This window comes from Castor canadensis, chromosome 9, assembly GCF_047511655.1.
Source record: "Castor canadensis chromosome 9, mCasCan1.hap1v2, whole genome shotgun sequence".
NCBI classification, from domain to species: domain Eukaryota; kingdom Metazoa; phylum Chordata; class Mammalia; order Rodentia; family Castoridae; genus Castor; species Castor canadensis.
In genome coordinates, this window is record NC_133394.1 from 59,130,292 (window position 1) to 59,150,183 (window position 19,892).

The following is a 19,892-nucleotide window of genomic DNA, read 5'->3' on the forward strand; positions in this document are numbered from 1 at the left end:
TGAATAAGTTGATAGTCATTGGAGAGTTTTGGGTAGAGGAGTGACATGATCTAACTTAGGTTTTTGCATATTCTCTCTCAAAGCTGTGTTTAGGAAAGACCTTAGGGTTGGGGCATGGATACCAGTTAGGGTAGTATTATAATAATAAAGGTGAGAGAATGGTATTGACTTACTACTAGTAGTACACAAATAAGTGATTCAGTTCTGGATATACTTTTATAGTATAGCTAGCAGCATTTGCTGACAGATTGTGTATAGGATATAAGAGAAAAGAATATATGATATTAAAATGACTCTAAAGATTTTGGGTGGTAATTTGCTGATGTGGGGACTACAGGAAGAGCAGATTTGGAGGAAGGAGTACTCAGCAGTTCTGTACAGGTTCTGCTTGAAGTGCCTTTTAGACATCCATGTGGAATCATTGAATAGAGAGTTCAATATGTGAGTATGAATTCCAGGGAGGGGTCTGGGCTGAAGAAACAAATATGGAAGCTGTCAAACTATAGAGATATGAAGCCATGAGACTGGATGCTAATACAAAGGGTGTAAGTATAAATAGCAGATTGGACGGAAAACTGAGCCTTGGGCATGTCAACATTAATAGGAAAAATAGCAGAGACCTGAAAAGTCTCTTCCTCTTTGAGTGAGGAAGGAGAAAAGGCAGTAGAGTGGTATTTTGAAATTCAAAATTTTTTTTAATAAGAGGAAGTATTCAAGAGGTGTGTGGTGACTCATGCCTATAATCCCAAGTTCTTGGGAGGCAGAGGCAGGAGAATCATGAAATCATGAGTTCGAGGCCAGCCTGGGCTGTATGACATGATCCTGTCTCAAAAAGCCAAAAAAAAAAGGAATCAGCTATTCATGGTATAAGTAAAATGGCTATTGAGAAGTGTCTTGGATTTAGCAATACAGAGGTAATTTGAGACCTTGTTAATAACAGTTACAGGAAAAATGGGAGAAGAATTAGAAACTCAAACTAGGACAAATCTTTTGAGACATTAAACTACACAGTAGAAGAGAAATAGAGCAATATCTGTAAAGCATCAAGAGATCAAGAGTGGGTTCTTTTTTAAGTCTGAGAGACCTTAAAGCTTTCTGATGGGGAAGATCCAGCAAAAATGGAAAACTTGATGTTGCAAGAAAGATTTGGTGAATTGCTTGGGAAAGGATAACATCTAGTGCACGAAGGTAGAAGTTAGCCTAAGATCATTGTTTAGGTAGTTCATCTGTAGAACTGTATACAGGTATAGATGTTGGTAGGTGAGTTAATATGGTGGTGCAAACTTTTGAATGTTCCTTTCTACCAATTTAATGCTTTTTATTTTTCAGTGTAATAGAAAGCAAAGCCATCTACTAAGAGAGAGTGTTGGAAATTTGAGAAGAGAGCAAAAGGTATAATTAGGAGATAGTGTCAATAGATGTGAAAATGTAACAGGATTCTTGGGTTACATTAGGAGTTCATTTAAGTTCCTGTAGTAAATTTAAATTCAAATATTTAGCATGATTGTATTTTCTACATATCAAGTTCAGCTGCATAGGTGCAAGTGTGGAGCTGACAGAGTTGAAATTAACTAAGGTTGGAATTTGCCAAGAGAGTAAGCAGAGTGAGATGATGAAAAAGAAAGGGAATGCAAGGGGATGGTTTATACTGATCTGCCATGGAATTTAAGTTTGACAAGAAAGATAATACATGTAAGGAATGAGGGACATTGAAATGCGATAAATACAATCAGTGAATTTTGAGGTGATAGTGTGTCAAAAGAATTTTGGACTGGGGTTCTCAAGTAAATGTTTGATATCATGAAACCTCTATCATGTACATATTTGTTGAGATGTTAAGGAAATAACATGCAGGATCTTCTACAGTATACCTTGAAAAACTGGAATTGGTTAGGTGCTCTGTGATCTCAAACTGACCTCCACTTTAACAGTGAATGCTAACTTGCTTGTAGAAATTTGCATGTCAGTGAGGTGAGATTCTGCACTCATATTTGGCTAAATATTTAACATCTTACAAGCTTGAGTTTTTTTCTCTGCCATTTCCAGATGATTTGTGATGCTATATTTACCAATGAAGCTTTTTTGTGCTTACATGCATTTATGCAAAAGATGATTATTATTTATGTAACATTTAATATGGCATATTAAAATGGAAAATCTTACTACCATGGGAGTATTTGTAATCTAATATTTGTAAAATATTTACTGCTTTTAAAGCAGATATATTAAAATAATTTGGAAGTGTAATGATCACTTGTTAAAATTCTCATTTTTCTTTTTCTTTTTTTACTGTTTTTTTCCTCATGATATGCATTGTATTTACCCTAATAATACCTTTGACCTATTATCCATAAGGATTATAGATATCTGTTAACAGTGAGAAGACAAGCTTAGTTTATGTAAAACTTGATGTAATGTAACAAAATTACATGAAACATCAATTTTATGAGGCCACTAGATGGCTCTGTTGTCCTGTTATTTAAGTATATGTTTAACCACCTAGGGGTTTTGAATTAAATACAACTACTTATTATTGTGCGTGACTGTATTGCTGTGTATGTGAATAGTAACATGAAAATGTTGGTGTGCCTAATAGCTCTATCAGCCTATCATATAGACTCCAGTTTTATATAATAAATGTCTACAAAATTATTTTGTAGATCTTAGATTGCAAATTTTGGAAACCTTAGATTATATAGAAATGAACAACATTCTCCAGATGCGTATTTTAAGAACACAATTGAAATTCACCAGATCTTTTTTATATTTGAACTTGATGAATAGGTTTTTGCCATAACAAATTAATACTGTACTTAAAAATTAAATATTAAGTTAATTTGGAGTATATCAAAATAGACAGTGATACTGTTGGAGAAGTGGAATATTTTTGCCCACAGCAGGATGTGGTCATATTCATCTTACCAATAGTAGTGTTTTTTTGTATGATATATGCTGAATTAAATGCTTATTGAGTGAGAAAACTAGGATGATAAAAATGAAAGAGAATTCTGGGAATCACATGTAATATTCAAAAGGAAAATGAATTGCAGGGTGATATATTTAGCAAAATTGACAAATGCTTTTTTACCTTGCCTACATCTTAGCTCTATCTTTGCCAAAAGTTTTAAACTGAGAGTTTTCCCCACCATGGAAATATATTTCCAATTTTATAATAAAATTTTATGAATTCATATTTGTAAGGAACTGCCAAATAAAGACCATGCCACATGTGGAAAAGAAAGATTTATTGGAACCAGACCAAAGGGCTGTCACTCTTGGGTTCAGAGTGAAGCGGCTTGACTAAATTGGTTAGTGGGCTTTATAGGAGGGGCCAAGCCATGGGGGAGGGAGAGAGAGTCTGGTCTCTGATTATCTGCGATCGCTAGATAGAACAGGTCGACATGCCTGGCTAGTTGAGTAACTGGAAGTTCCTGAGGTGTTTTTCAAGCAGAGAAACAAACAGGGGAGTTGGGCAAGCAATCATAAATCAGGGGGTCTGGTTTTGGTGCTAGCCTTGGGATCTTCCACCCGCCCCAGGAATGCCAGGGGCCTAACATTCTAGCCTTTTGTTGGTATTATGGGTGCTGATCGATCTAGCTGCTTGGTGCTGAGTGCTGAGTGGGGGCATTGTTAAGGGGATTTGGCTGGAATTTGGAAATTTGTGAGGTCCCCAGGAGTGGAGGCTGATAGTTTTTCCCAGGCTTCATCTGCAGACAAGGCCAATTGTTGGTAGGCCAGAGAAAGTTGTAGTAGCATCTGGTGGGAAAGTCTGTCTGCTGAGTTCCTCTAGGGAATCCTGGAGGCATCTAGGGTTAAAGAGCATTTTCCTGGTTTAAGGGTTTGTATTTCCATAGCATCATTTCCATAGCACATGTGCAGCTGTTTTTTTTTTTTTCTGTAGTAGCCTCTATAATGGATCGTATAACCAAGGGAAGGAAGCAGGGAAGTAGTATGCATGCTCTCAGAATTAGGCCCACTGCCCCTACCTGTGTTTTAAATTCACCTATGGCAGAAAATTGAGAGCCAGATGAGGACTAAGAGCTTATGCAGGAGAGGAAGAGGGAGAGAGTTTGTGGGAGAGGCTTAGCCATGTGGGGCCCAGCAGTACTCATCCTTTGTTGCAGTGGAAGAGTCTGAAGTCAGTGGGCAATGTTTTATCCTTGAAATGTGCTGCCACTGGGGAATCCTGTTGAGTTTGACAGTGGTGGGCGTTGTGAGGATGACCAGATGGGGGGTCCGTCTACTGAAGTCCCAATGGAGAGAGTCAAAGATCCTTTAGGAGAATGAGATCCTCTGGTTTTAATAGAAATTGTTATGGGGCCCTCTGAGGGGTGGGTCTGCATGCTCTCTGAGAGGTTCCTGGAGGAGGTTAAGATAAAGTAGATAGTCAGCCAGAGAAGCAGAGTCTGTTGGAGGAAAGTTTCCTAAGAGAAATGGGTGGCCATACATTATTTAAGACCCAAATAGGAATATTACAAGGAGCATAAAAAGGTGTCTGCTAAAGGCTGCATATCTAGGGATCCAGTTTCTGCAAAATCCTGTAACTCCCAAGAAAGCTTTAAGCTGCTTTTATGATATAGGGTAGTGGGAAATGCAGGATTGGGTTGATTCACTCATGACTCAGGGAGTGAGTCTGTCCCTTTAAGACCACACCTAGGTAGGTGACCTGAAGGAGACATAATTGAGCCTTCTCCTTAAAGACTCTGTATCCCCGGAGGCCAGAAAGTTTTTTAAAAGGACTCTGTTGCCTTGTAGATGAGGGGCTCTGTGGCTCTGCACTGAAGTATATCATCAACATATTGAAGAAGGGTGGCCTCTGAGTAGTGCCCATCTAATAAGTCTCTGGTTAGGATCTGTCCAAAGAGATGAAGACTGTCTTTAAACTCTTGTGGCAAAACTGTCCAGATTAGTTGCTGCGAAGGGTTTGTGTAATCTTTAAAGGCAAACAGGGTCATACTGTCAGGATGCAGGTTAAATGGAACACTTTTGGATATAAATTTACATTTTTAACTTTGTAAATGTTTGTACCATATTTAGAAAAAGTATACACACAACATTGTTACAAGATGGTCATTTAAGACACATGAGCAAATATGTAAATGAACTCTGATTTAGTAGTACTTAAAGCTTGACAAGGTCAGCAGAAAACACAAATAATTTCTTTGATAAAATCTAACAGTTTTTTGTAGATGTTACTCAGAGAAGAACAATATTAAGATAACCTTGTTATTTTATAGCCTTAGAGAATTTGATTTTAGTTTGGCATGACCTTAAAAATCTTTTAGGCAGCTCTTAGACTATAGTCAACTTTAACTTTGTCACACAGTGAAGTTTACCTATCTGTATCCTTTCCAGTTGTTTACTTTGTAACCTGTATTTTAAAATTAACTTTTGTAAGAATTTAAATTTAAATAAAACTGTCTTTTCTTTTTGGCTGGTGGAGCAGACTGTCCACCCCCACCACGGAGATCTGTGAAGGATAAAGCTTACCTGAGATGTCAGGTAGTACCAAGTAGGTGATTGAGGCCTACGGGCTACATGGATGCTTACCCTGGGCTCCTCTGAGGTGATCTTGAAGGGGGCCAAGGTCCCAGGGCTGTGTCAGTCTCTGCCGCCAAGCCCAAGACGTCTGTGAGACCTTAACTCTGTTGAGAGTGGAAGTGGGAGACTGACCTACCTTGCAGAGACAAAGGGGGCAGTCGTCTTTCCAGTGTCCATTCTGGCCACATTGTGGACAGAGTCCTGGAGGCGGGCGAGGTGAAGGGCAGTGTTTTTGCCCAATGTCTTGTCTGGTTGCCTTTGAAGCAGGCCCCTGGAGGCATGTGTTGTTGTTCAGCCAGTCTCGAAGTTGGAAGAGGTAGCCTCAGGGCAGCAAAAAGCTGGGCCTTTTGGTGGTCTCAAGCCTCAGCTCAGTTATAAATACCTTAAATGCCATTTTCATAAGATCTCCCTGGGGGGTTTGAGGGCCACACTCTGCCTGTTTAAGTTTTCTTTGAATATCAGTGAAGGATTGGGAAATAAAATGAGAGGTGAGAATAATTGTTCCATCCTTGGAAGATGGGTCTCATGCCAAGTCATATCATATGCTTGGGTTAGGTATTTAAATTCTTTAATATAGGAGGCTGAGTCATTGGAGAAGGAGTTACATCTCTTTTAAATTTGAGAGAGATTAGTCATGGAAAAAGGCACATGGGCTCAGATAATATTGTCAGCTCCTGCCACCTCCTGGAGTGGGTACAGGTGAGCTGAGCATGCTTGGGAGGAGGTATGGGAGCAGGTATGGGATGCGGGTGGGGAGGAGAAGGGTAAGGGCATAGCAGGGGCTGAGGGCAATGCTAGTGGTGGGCAGATGGAGGCTGTGAGGTCACAAGTAAGAGATAAGACATATATAATACTCTGAAAAATTTTAGCTTGAGTTGAATTTAGAGCAATTTTTGCATACTTTTTTTTTTAAATAAAGTTGGGTGCTGGAGGCTCACACCTATAATTCTAGCTACTCAGGAGGCAGAGATTGGGAGGATCACAGTTCAAAGCCAGCTGGGCAAATAGTTCCATGAGACCCTATCTTGAAAAACCCTTCACAAAAATAGGGCTGCTGGAGTGGCTCAAGGTAAAAATAGTAAAATTAAAACATCAGATGGTGTATGAGAGTACTCTAATTTAATATATGTTTTAGTAGTTATTTTTTAATCTAAGTAAAATTATAGAAAACTAAGTAGAATTAGAACCAAAGAAATAACTTTTGTATTTCTCTAGTTTAAAACTCTTTTTATCTATATGATAATTTATGTAAATGAATAGTATTCCCTAGAACTCAGAAGGGTCCTGAAAAAAAATCCTTGGAATTCAGGACTCAAATTTGCTGAAAGCAATAAGAATTTTTGAATATTTATCATTTTAAAGTTATTGGACAGAACTAATTGAGAAGGATTAAGAATGGAAATTGTATAAGATGAATGTACAAAAAAAGACATCCTGAAAATAAAAATTTTTGGGTGTAGAATTGCTGTAGGATGAGAGAGGGAGAAGAGGAACTGTGGTTACAAAGGCAGTGGATGCTAGATCATGTAAGGTCTCAGAGGCTATGTATGAACTATCATTAGTATTCTGAATAAAAAGGAGAGGTATTGAAGGAGTGTTAACAAAGTAGTGCGCTGACCAAATTTGTCTAAGGAATATACCACATGTTGGGTTGACAGTAGATTATAGTAGACGAGCATTGAAGCAGGGGAGAGATTCAGGAAAGCAATGATGGCATCTTAGAATGGGATGGCAGCAGCACAGTTGGTCAGAAGTGGTTGCTTTTGGATATAATTGAAGACAGACACAATAGGATTACTTGACAAATTGAATGTACTAATCAAATCACTGGGTATACTATTATTTGCAGGTCATGTCTATATTCCAGGGTTATACCAGGTGTCACTCAGGATGAAACTGATTATTTTGGAGAAAGATTGCAATCTACATATGTGCTTCACCTGCAGACCTAAGTCTTTCTGCACCACTAGGCTTACTCCTGGCCTATTTTACTTAAGGCATAATTTTAAATAGCCTAAATCCTGGCTATTTGTTCTTTTTCCCTGAGTCACCATTATTGCTAATTGGACCAGGGACATAATGCTTAGGTAGGGGGTGTTAATTCCATAATTAGAAATATAGCTGTCATTAGTTTTCAATAAATGTCCACATTCAAGATATGTTTCAGGAATGGGAGTATGGCTCAAGTAGTAGAGCTCCTGCCTAGCCAGGAATAAGGCCCTGAGTTCAGGTACCACAAAAAAAAAAAAAATATATATATATATATATATATATATATATATATATATATGTTTCATCACTTTTGGAATTTTTGTCTCTTTCAGGAAAATCCAGCCAAATTCAGTGTTTTTCTCATCCTTTCTTCCCAAGGTAGCCGTGACAATGGACATGAGGTGAGAGGGAAACATCTGGGCCTCAGCCGTCCTCTGTCTTCTGCTGGCATTGGGTGAATCTCATCAGGCTCAATCTTTGGTAAGTGGCTTCTGCTTTCTGGTCTGGGCTCCTCCTGTAACTTGTGGTCATCATCAGTCTGTGCATTATGTGTCCTTCTGGTCCTGGGTGCTATGTCTCTTTGGATCTAAAATCCTGTTTTTAGTGATTTCTGCAGCTTCCCTGAAGAATGTGGGCTTTTCCTTTTTTGAAATATGGTCTCACTGTGTGGCCTAGGCTTATCTCAAACTTGAGATCCTCCTGCTTCTGCTTTCTATGAGATGGGATTATGGGCATGTACCATCCTACTGGGCCTGCTTTGAAGAGTTTTAAATGGGAAGTTGGACACACTTTTCTCTACGTTTGATCCTCACTTAAGATCTTTCATCTTTTCACTTTTAGGGCTCAGGTCAGTGGCAGTGAGAAAGGCCAGCAGAAAAGAAACCCAAATCTGTGTTTGCCTTGCTTCTTTGTTTTGAATCATCCTTATCTCATCCAGGCAGCTTCCATTTGAGAGTAGAATTTGAAGGTGGTGGAGGGGAGGTATAGTCTGGTTTTCTATTTACTTTCTTTCTATGGTGTCTTAGCTGTAGATACTTAAATTACTTCCAACTCCCAATATCTGCCAAAGGACTTTAAAAGAGTTGTATCTATCAATATTTACTGTATTAGACATGAAACTTAAAAATTTTTAAATGAATTAATTTTAAAATAAGAGAAAGCCAAGAATAACATCATTGCCAAAATCAAAAGAAAATTCAGAGTGGCATTGTGCTACATTTTTGCAAATCTCCTTAAGTTTGGCTTAATAAAAGACGGATGGATTCTCATATCAATTTCTGTACTAGGTTTATTTTGATAATTGTTTTCGTTGAAGTATATGAAGAAGATCTGGCTGCATACATCTGTATGCATACATATTTGGGAAAAGGAAGTGTATATTTGTAGCCTAGCCTTTCCATATTAACTGTAGTTTTTTTTTCGTTGTTTAGTACTACGTAAAAGCTCTACAAGTCTTCCTTCTTTCATTCCTTCTTTCGTTCGTTCGTTCCTTCCTTCCTTCTCTATCACCATGATCCCCTTATATACAGTAGCTTAGAGTACAGTGCATTATATTATATTCTTATGTAGGTGGGCTGTTTCAATAGTTTTCATGCTCTAACATTTTCTTTTGCTCTCCCACCTCCCATAGTCTCCTCAGACTAAAATTTTATTCTGTTTCTCACCATATATGTATGTATTTATGTATGTATATGTGATTATCTATCTATCTATATATACATTTAATTTATAAGTCTAGCTTCCACATGTGTGGGAAAACATGTGACCTTTGATTTTTGGAGCCTGGCTTACATTGGTTAGCATAATGTTTTCCAGTTCCATCCATTTACCTTCAAACAACATAATTTCATTCTTCTTTAAGGCTGAATAAAACTCCATTATGTATATATACCACTTTTTCTTAATCCATTCATTAGTCATGGAGCATCAAGGCTGCTTCCAAGGCATGGCTGTTGTAAATAGTGCTGCAATAAACATGGGTATGCGAGTGGCTCTATCATATCCTAGAGCATATTCCTTTGGATATATGGCCAGGAGTTTACCTTAATTTCTTAATTTGTTACCTAAAGGTAACAAATTTAACTACTTAAAAAAAGGTAACTAGTTAAAATTAGTATGTTTTGGCTCCCCACATGAAGAATGAGACATGTTTAGCTTATCTATATTAATTCCTCACTTATACTCTTGTTCATCTTCCTAGTTTTTGAAAATATATTTACATTTTTGGTTTTGTTTCTAGCTCTTCTTTTGATTATGTTTGTGGCTTTAAATAAATCAATGAAAAAAATGTTCAACATCTGTAGTCATCAAGGAGATACAAATTGAAACAGCATCTGATTGGGGTAAGTGAAACCACCTCACTTTAGTTAGAATAGGTTTCATTAAGAAAATGTAAAACAACAAATGCTGGTGAAGATGGGGGTGGGAGGGGAGGTACTCTTATTCACTGATGGTGGGGTATAAATTAGTGCAGCCACTATGGAAATAAGTATGGAGGTTCCTCAAAAAATTAAAACTAGAAGTACCACATGATCCAGCCCTACCACTGCTGGATATATACCCAAAAGAATCAAAATTGACATACAATGGAGATACCTTCCTACCCATGTTTATAGCTGCACTATTTGTGGTAGTCAAACTATAGAATCAGCCTAGGTGCCCACCAACAGATGAATGGATAAAGACAAAGGATTTACTCAGCTATTATGAAAAATGAAATTATGTTGTTTGCTAGAAAATGGATGGAACTAGAGATTATCATGTTAAATGAAAATCAACCCCACCAGACAAATACTGCATTTTTCTCTCATTTTTTGGAAACAAGCAGAAGATAAAACAATATGAATCAAAAAAACCAAGGTCATGAAAGAACTTGGGAGGTGGAAGGGGGAGGGAAAAGAGGGAAGGAGGAGTAATAAAGCAAGAGAGGGAGTGAATATGATCAAAATGCATCACACAAAGTGCATGTGTGGAAATATCATGATGAAACCCTTTACAATGTCCAACTTAATAATCACTAATGAAAATGTACCTATAGTCAATTTCTGCTAAACCCAATGTAAGTCAGAGTAGATCAGAGTGACTGTTTTTTAATGGTAGATCCTTAAGATAATTGAAGGAGGAAGGTTTAGTTATTCAAGTACAATTTCTGCTTCCAATTATCACTTAGGTAATTCAGGGCTCTTCCTCTATTGAAGAGTAGCTAAGAGACAGGGAGAGCCAATATTACAAAATTGGTGGACCTCCACATGGTAAAATAAAGCAGGGGGAAAAATACCATCTTCTTAGCCATGATCATATTTTTACTAACAGTGACAGATGGGAAAATTGAGGCCCCAAAAGTCACATACCCAATGTTTAGTTAAGCACAGATACCGGGCTACAGTCCAGTTTATCCTCTTTATTATTTTGATTGTCCTGAAGGCAATTGGGGATTGAAACAATAGGTTTTATCAACTTAATCATAGGTGGGAGCAAAAATTTATCAATACTGCATTTTCATACCTTTTTATTGTTTTTAAAATTGTAATCTTTAATTTTTTTCTTAGTACTGGAGTTTGAACTCAGGGCATTGTACTTGCTAGACAGGTGCTCTAACACTTGAGCCACACCCCCGGCCCATAATCTTTACATTCTTATAAATTTGTCTATTTATTCATTTGTATGTGAAATAAAGTTTATTTTTGATATTGTATTTGCCTTGTGGGCTTTAAAGAGTTTTGTTTGTTGACAGATGTAAATTAAGTAAAGTCCTAGGAATATATCGCATTTTGAGCTTACATTTCTGTTGAAGTTTTTTTAAAAAAAATTCAGGTTCAGAATGCTGTATACCAAATAGAGGAAAGAAAACCCATCTTCTCTGGTCCAACTGTATAAATTATGCATAATGTTTAAGAGCAAGGTCCTGTTTCTATTTCAGTTATCAATTTGAATAGAGCATTTTTGGCAGTGGAAATATAGACAGCAGGCATTTCCTACACTTAATTTATTCTCTCATAACCAAGAAGCAGCTTGATGTAGACAGTTTTATGTAAAATTTGTCACATATTCTCTGTGCTTTGGAAATGTCTTACATTTCACTCAGTTTAATTCATTTTTCTATATTGTAAAATGTGGGAAATACATTCTTCCCAACAATAACTTGGAGACTGTGCTGTGGATCATTTAATCTGTAAAATTTGCTTTGACTTTTTTGAACGGGATTGATAAGTAAATGTGATGGCTAATTTGATATGTCAGATTGATTGGGCCACAGGATGCACACATAGCTGGTGAAACATTATTTCCAGGTGTTACCGTGAGGGTGTTTCTGGATAAAGTTAGTATTTGAATTGTTATGTGGTAAACACCCAATCTATTGTGGGCCTGAAAAGAGCACAAAGGTAGAGGAAGGTTGAATTAGCTTTATTAATTGCACCAGTAGAAATAGATATGTAAAGGATATAGATATCTATACAGATTTATAGAGGAAATGAAAGCTCAAAATGCTATATATTCCTAGGGTTTTATATATTATTTCATATATGTAGGATTCATTTAAAAATAAATTTAATGTGCTAACAAATAAATGAATAAATTTAATTCTGTAGCAGTTAATGTAACTGAATATATAGAGAACTTTTATGGAGAAAAATTGAGGTCAATAAATGGCAAGAACTAGTAATAGTACTGGATGGAAGCAAGTGGCCCCAATTTGGTACCCTTAACTACAGGTGAGAGTCACACACAAAGTATGATTTTCTTGGGGATGGAATCAATCTCACACTGTGTGAATACATATTGCCTCAGTCACATACTAATAGATGCTGAAAAGTCCCATGATTTGCTGCCTGAAAGCTGGAGACTAGATGAAGTCTGGTTAATTCATTCTGAGACAGAAGGCCTAGGAACCAGGGAGCCATTGTTGTAAATTGCAGTCTGAGAGAAAAGACGAGATGAGATGGGATGACCCATCTCAGTGAGTTGGATGATAATCATCCATGATGGGGAGCACAATCTACTTCACTGAATACACCAATTCATATGTAATGCCATTCAGAAATATCCTCTCAGACACAACCCAGAAATGATATTTGATCTGGCCTAGTCAAGATGACATAAAATTAACCATCACATTCTTTGACTTTCATGCTCAAATTCACGGCTGACTTTATGACATGTAGTCAGCCCTTGTGTAAAGTATGTGAAGAGATGATAGACATTCCAAGCCAGCCAAGAAATCAACTGTCTGGGTATAGGTGTGTGTGTGTGTGTGTGTGTGTGTGTGTGTGTGTGTGTGTGTGTATTGAGGGTTGAGAGTGGGTTGTAGCAAGTAAAAAGGAAGCAACTATATTGCAGATAGTAATTAAACAAAGCTAGCTTTAGCAGAATAGAACTCAAGTTATATAGTGTAATTTGGAATTAAAGAAATATTTTGGGCTAGGCTGTGGTGCAAGTAATAGAGCACCTGCCTAGCCAAGCACAAGTCTCTGATTTCAAAACCTAGGACCACAAAAAAAAAGAAAGAAAAGAAACATATTTACATCAAAATACTTGCTAGGTTCAGTGCCTCTCTAATGGAGAGTCCCCACTGATGAGTTTCTACTGGGAAGTTTGGGTTTAACTGGAAAGCATAATATGATATCATTATAAGCCATTAATACTGATGGGTTGGTTTATTAACTAGTCACTGATTTGTCTTGGAGGATCTGATTGGCTCTGGAACATTTGGAAAGAAAATTGGGAATTAGATGTATTCCAGATAGGAGCAATTTGTGTATGTGGGGAGGAGGCAGACCTACGGAGAATTCATTTGGAGCATCTAGACAAGATGGTTGCAACATGAGAAAATCTGATATCTAGAAGAGAAAGGGATTGGAGTAAAGAAAAGAAACTTTGTGGACAATAAAGATGAATGTCTAAGTGCCCACCCCTTGTAGAGATTCTTTTATAGACCTAACACCTTTTAAAACTCTTAAAGAAAGAAAGGGGCCCATGAGTGATGTAGGAACTGCTTTACATCTGTTAGAACTAAATAAAATGAAATAAAAATTTAAAAATCACAACACCAAAATTTAGGAGGAGAAAGGTTGTTGAAAAGCTATTATAGTTAAAAAATTTCTTTCTTCCTACTTGGAAGCTTTCCATCCATCTCTGCGTTTTAATTATATTAGTCATACCTATGTTATATAAGTACCCCCCCACTACCTCCCAGGCAAAACAATCATACACCTATTAATTGTCTAAAAATCACCATACACAAAATTTTCATTTTCTTATCAGTTTATTGTTATACATATGAGGTACCATGCAACTATCAGAATTGTATTCAGTTTTTTTTCTTTTAAAAAACTCAGAGAAAAAAAATGTTTCCAGTAATTTTCATTCAATGTGAATGACAAGAATATTATAGCTATAAACATTGAAATAACCATTTCACTTCTTCCTGAGGAAGTTCCATATTTTAAGTATTGAAAAAGGGAATTTTATACAGAGCTAATTTTTAGTCATGTTATCTCTCATTCTTTTCTCATGTGTATTTATATTACTTTCAGAATAACATAATAATTAGTTGGAAATATAGTGTGGAAAGTATGCATGTCCTCTAGAATTTGCTACTCTTTCCAAAACATATTGAGTGGTCAAAAATTCTTTCAAAGGTTTTAAACATTTATTGGTGAATTAGTAGATTTTGGTACCATCTCTCTCCTTTTCTCCTTTCATTCTACAAGAATTGAACATGGTTTAACATTTACTTTAAGGATGAGCTGCTTACTTAACTCCTTTTACTTGGACAAAAGGATGCTATTAGTTACTTTATTTAGAACTTCATTTGTACATCTCATCTTTACATATATTAGGTGTCAGTTTTCTTTTATCAGCACAAACATTGTTGCCAAATGAAATGACACTGTGTGTAACTATTGGGGCCTGTTTTCACAATGTTTGATCTTCTTACAGTAGTTTTCTTAAATTAATGGAGTTGAATGACTCTGGTAACTTTCCTAGCATGTTTGGAATGTGCTCCTTCAAAAGAGGTGGCAGTTAGCATGGAGGCTGCCATATTTTCCCAAATGATTTTGCTGTTTTTAGTCAGGGATTTAAAAATTGGTTCTTTTCCAAATTCTGTCTGATAACTGTTTAAAATTTGTGTGATCATTGAGTACATTAAGTGCTTAAAAATTTAATTGACAATTATAATACACATTAAAAAATTTGTAGTAAGTGGAAGAATTTCACAGTTTGTTTTCTAATTAGTAAATAATTGATAGAGTTCACTTTTAAATTCAGATTTTGCAAAGCAGGCGCTCTATCTCTTGAGCAGTACCTCCAGTCCATTTTGCTGTGGTTATTTTTGAGATGGGGGGCAGGGTCTCATGAACTATTTGCCCAGGCTGGCTTTGAACTGTGATCCTCCAGATCTCAGCCTCCCAAGTAGCTAGGATTATAGTAGGCACAAGCCACTAGCACCTGGCTCATATATTTTTTTCAAATCATAACTTTGAGAATATTTTATAAATGCTTATATAATTATAGCAAGAAATGTATTCACTACTTAAATTTTTGTATGTGTAAGTACATTAAAAGTGAAGTAAATACTAATACAAGAAAATAAGTATGATTTATTGTATTCTTTTTTCAAAAGTTTATCAATCATATTTTTTCATTAAAAATATAAGTGTAAATATATTTTAAGAACTATGCCTTGCTCATCTTTGACCTTTCTGCATTTAATTTAGTAGGTAATCCATCAATTTAACAATGTTCTGTTATCTTCCATGAGAGTGATGTATGAAATATTCTCAAAAATGGATCTCTAGCATGCCTATTTTTTCTGTCTTGTATCAAAAGTATAATTTCAAATATCAAGTTACAAATCCAAGATATTAATTTGTTGAATTACCCAGAAAATGAAGTTTTTCAACAATTTAAATGTACATAGCCTAAACACAGCATCTAGGGAGACTGCCTCTAGTTTTCATTTAGTATGTTTTGTTCTGGGGACATCAAAAAGGAAGCTATTCATGTTTAAAAGTCAACCTGTTTCTGGAGATGACACATATCTCCAACTTTATTTATGCATTTCTGCAGAACCAGAGAGGACTACTAGAATAGATTTACAGTTTACAGCAAGTGGACATGACGTTCTGAACGACATACCTTTAAACTCCTATCATGTCTCCCTCTTAGAGAATTTACCGAGCACACTTACATTATTATTTACTGTTTTGGTGTACTCTGTGTGTTTCTATTTACTAACCAATAGGTTTACCATATATATTTCAATATGACAGTTACATTATGATGAAACAGTTAGAAATTTTTACATAAATGCACTAGACTATATATATGAAAGGATACTTTTTCTTGCTGTAGTACTTATCTTTTTGATGCAGGTAAAACTCATATATATATAACTTTTCCACTCTCTGATCTAGCAAAAATTATGATTTATAATTCTTTCTAAATGCTTCAGTGGATTTAAATTTTGGCAGACATTTTTTTCATGAGTTGTATGTTTTTGGAATTTTATGTTACATTGTGATGTTTATTTTGGTTCTTGTTTTTGTAGGATACTTTATAGCATCAAAGAATAAGAAAACATTGTACAGGCAAACAGTGGTCTAAAAATCTACAGAGACACAATCTTAGTTGATACATAAAAGTGTAAATATCACTGTGAAATGAAACAGTTCTGCATTTTGTTTATTATTTATGTCGATTGCTATGACTTCCACATGAATGCACAGTAGTCTACAATAATCCCACAGGCGCAGATATGGGTTAAGAGGAAGGCCATAGGCCTCAAGGCTTGTAACAGACACCATTGTTCCTAAGCAGTCACATGCCAGCACATGGAAAGAACTTTGTTCTTTTTTTCTTGTATGAAGAGGTATATTTTTTTGACAGCCTTTTCATAGCTTCTGGAAGCTTTGGAAAGGTGACTGTTAGTATATGGAAGGTGGATTCTTGGGAAGCTTTTTTCTCAGTGCTATCTCACTTTCTGCAGCTCTTGTCTTAGCCAGGATGGCAGAGGCTGTCCCAGTTTGTGCAGCAGCTTTGAGAGCTCCACGTTGTGATCTTGGTAGTAGCTTGACAAAAAGGCTCTGCTCTGAGTGGGGAGGAAGAGATAAAAGAACATTTAACTTTGTTTATTGAAGTATAGTCCATATCCTTTGATCATGCTTAAATAAGTATCAGGTACACCAGGTCTAGATTAAAATTTATATTAAGCATGTGGATTACTGATTCAGCACATCATACAATGTCTTGTTGATAGTCTTGAGGTGGGGTACTGGCATTTCTCTGTACTAGGAGGTGAGATGAGCAGAGTGCTGTCACCTACTCTAATCCATCCTACACATTTGTAGTTCCATCACAAATGGAAAAAGGAGCCTCTGTGGAGGTTCTTTTATTTTTGCCCTCTCTCTTGATGCTATCTGCACAAAATCAGCCACTTCACACCTCTTTAAAAAATTTTTTGTTAGCATAAATTAATTGTACAAAGGGGTTTCATTGTGATATTTATGAAATACATATAATCTTCTTTGATCAAGTTTACTCCATCTGTATTAGTCTTTCTTAACCACTTTCCATCTTCCTGCTCCTTTTACTAAAGTATGTATACATAGTACCTTGTTGAGAGATCTAGAATCTATATCCTGAAACGTTGTATTTTTCTCATCTATCTCTACCAACAAATTTTGTGTAATATCTCAGTATGTTTGTTAGACAAGAGTAAAATAAAATGCTAAGAAAGACATTCTTTAGAGTCTTCTAAGCATTTTAGCTTTAATAAATATATAGGCAGATCTTTGATATAAAATTATACATTTTATATTGCTTTCTTGAAATACTCTAGAAATAATCTTTTGATTTCTCTTTAATGTATTAGGATTGTTTTCATTGTATTCTGAAGGTGTATTTGACAATTAACCAAAACCAAATAAAATTAGAGTGTTGATGATATAGTTTCTTTATCAATACAACAGAATCTCCCCTTCACCATACCTTCTATGCAGAATTTAATTGTGAACTTATTGAATTTAGACCCTTGTCTCTCAGGCCTGGCTTGGCACAACAAATGATCCTGAAGGTGTTGTTAGATAAGAGTTTTCAAATAAATTCAGGTTACCTGAGGATTCTAAGACCACCTCAAGATTGTCAGTTAACATGAAATATTAAACATTGCGGAAAAAATCCCAAATATTTTAAATTTCTGAGTTCTAAAGGTAGTATAATAATAATAATAATAATAATAATAATATATAGTATAATATATATAGTAGAATAATAATAATAATAATCTTGGATTCTTACATTCAAAATTATATACTAAATAGACTGATTATGAAATAAAATATGAATAAATCTTACTGTATGTGAAATAAGCATTAAAGTCAAAATACAGGTTGTTCAAACTGAGAAAACTATAGTGTTAAGTGCTTGCAATATCACCATTCTAAACAGAATAAACACAGAGTGCTGATACTGCAGTATACATATCTCCATTCCTTAAAGCCTCAATCATCTGCTAGGATGTTAGAGAAATACATTAACTCCTTCATCTTAATAGCATAGTAACAGTTCAAAGCTTAGTGTATTATGTCAGCAATTAACATTATTATCCATGCTATACTTATACTACAGAGTGATTTAGCAGTGAAAAAAAAAAGAGAGAAATCTTTTGGTCTTATTTGCAGTTTTTAGTTGACATATTTCCTGTCTTGTTTTCAATGAACATTTTTAGTGACAAAATTTCTGTGCAAGCTGGGTGTTGGTAGCTCACTTCTATAATCCTAGCTACTTAGAAAGTAGAGATCAGGAGGATTGTGGTTCAAAGCCAGCTTAGGCAAATAGTTCGTAAAACCATATCTCAAAAAAGCACATAGTCCTCCCCAATAAAAAGGGTTAGTGGCTCAAGTGATAGAGCGCCTGCCTGGCAAGTGTCCTGATTTCAAACCCCAGTATCCAAAAAAAGTATTCTGTGCAGGTGTCATTCTTTTTGTAGTGATATGTTACCTTTTGGTTTTGATTCACAATTGCAAGTTCTTTTACTTTATTTTATTCTTGCAATATGTAATAATATGTAATTGGAAAAATCAAGAAAAGCAACTTAGATTATTGAATTCAAATGTCACTTAATTTTTAGAAGGGCCGAATTTTGACTTTAATCACTTTTCTAAGAAAATATATGTGATTTTATCATTTTGTACATTTAGTTTGTATTTTTTAAGCTCTATACTTACATTAGAATCCATTGGAGGATATTTTCTTCCTTTACTCTTTCCAAGGCATTTTGTTTTACCTTCTTCCAATAACTGACACCAGAAGGCTTTATGAGAATCAAATCTAAAAAAAAAAAAGAAACCCTCCCAAACCCAAAGAGTATTTTTCAAGCAGTTTTTAAGATTTATTGACCAACAACATAAATATATGAATTCGGATATTAATCTACAGCTAGGGGAACTGGAATTTTTTTTACTATATCCCTTTGCAGAAAGTCTTTTGGCATATCTCTGAAATCTCAGTCCATCTGTCATATTTGTGAGTTTGCCAGATTCTTAATAGAAAAAATTTCAGCAGAAGATACCCTATTAATAGAAATTAATAAGACTATCTCTTTCATCTGGAAGGAAAAATTGAGTTTTACATTCATTCTTTTCATTTATAGTACTTAAAAATGATGTATCAATCTTCATTCATGTCTGTGGATTTAGATTATACTTGTACTACTTAACCACAGGGTGATTTAAAAAAAAACATTCTGGTGTGCCATGCAGTGATTACTTTTAGGATTCTCCAGCATAGTCAATGGTAGCATGTCAAATTTGCCTTTCAGTTTACCAAAGTATTTCATGTAACTCTCATTTGGGTCTTCATTTAGAGATTACTCTTAAGGAAATGGTGTGCAGAATTCCTTTCATTTTATAGCACTTAGTACAGTGTTTGGCTCTTGTGAATTTTCACTAAACATATGTTCAATAAAAAATAAAAGGGAAGAAAATGCTTGTTAAGTTTTACTTTTCTTGGACTATATACTTCCCCACTATTCTGGTCATGATTCAAGTTAGGCCTCCTGGCTCTAGATTCAGGGCCTTTTCTTCTTTATTGGTCTCTGGGTATGTTTTGTATTATTATTCATTGTAAGCAAAGCAGTAATTTCCATGTTTAAATATAAAAGTGAAAGCAACAGCAATGACAATTCTTTCATATTGCCTTTGTTATTCAATTAAAGAATTATCATTTCGAATTTTTTTTATTTGGTTTTTAGTTTGTACTACTCTGTATGCTACTTTCAATGTTTTGAAAAATTACATGAATAATTTTGGAAATGTAAATAAAAACACATTTAAATTAGCATAAGACCCTCAAATACC

General features: G+C 35.5%; 1 long non-coding RNA gene and 1 pseudogene across 2 annotated transcripts in view; one reads left to right on the forward strand and one right to left on the reverse strand.

Annotated features, from left to right (window-relative positions):
* The first annotated feature begins 7,884 nt into the window (after nt 1-7,884).
* The window catches only part of LOC141410906 (uncharacterized), an 80,811-nt gene continuing 68,803 nt past the window's right edge, over nt 7,885-19,892 (forward strand). Inside the window, exons 1-2 of one of the 2 annotated variants that reach the window (XR_012435710.1) lie at nt 7,885-8,013; nt 9,773-9,875. This is a non-coding gene — a long non-coding RNA (uncharacterized lncRNA). The remainder of the gene's footprint in view (nt 8,014-9,772; nt 9,876-19,892) is intronic. The other variant, XR_012435711.1, reaches the window with a different exon arrangement.
* Nucleotides 13,800-19,892, reverse strand: part of LOC109676946 (bifunctional heparan sulfate N-deacetylase/N-sulfotransferase 3-like) — a 160,244-nt pseudogene continuing 154,151 nt past the window's right edge.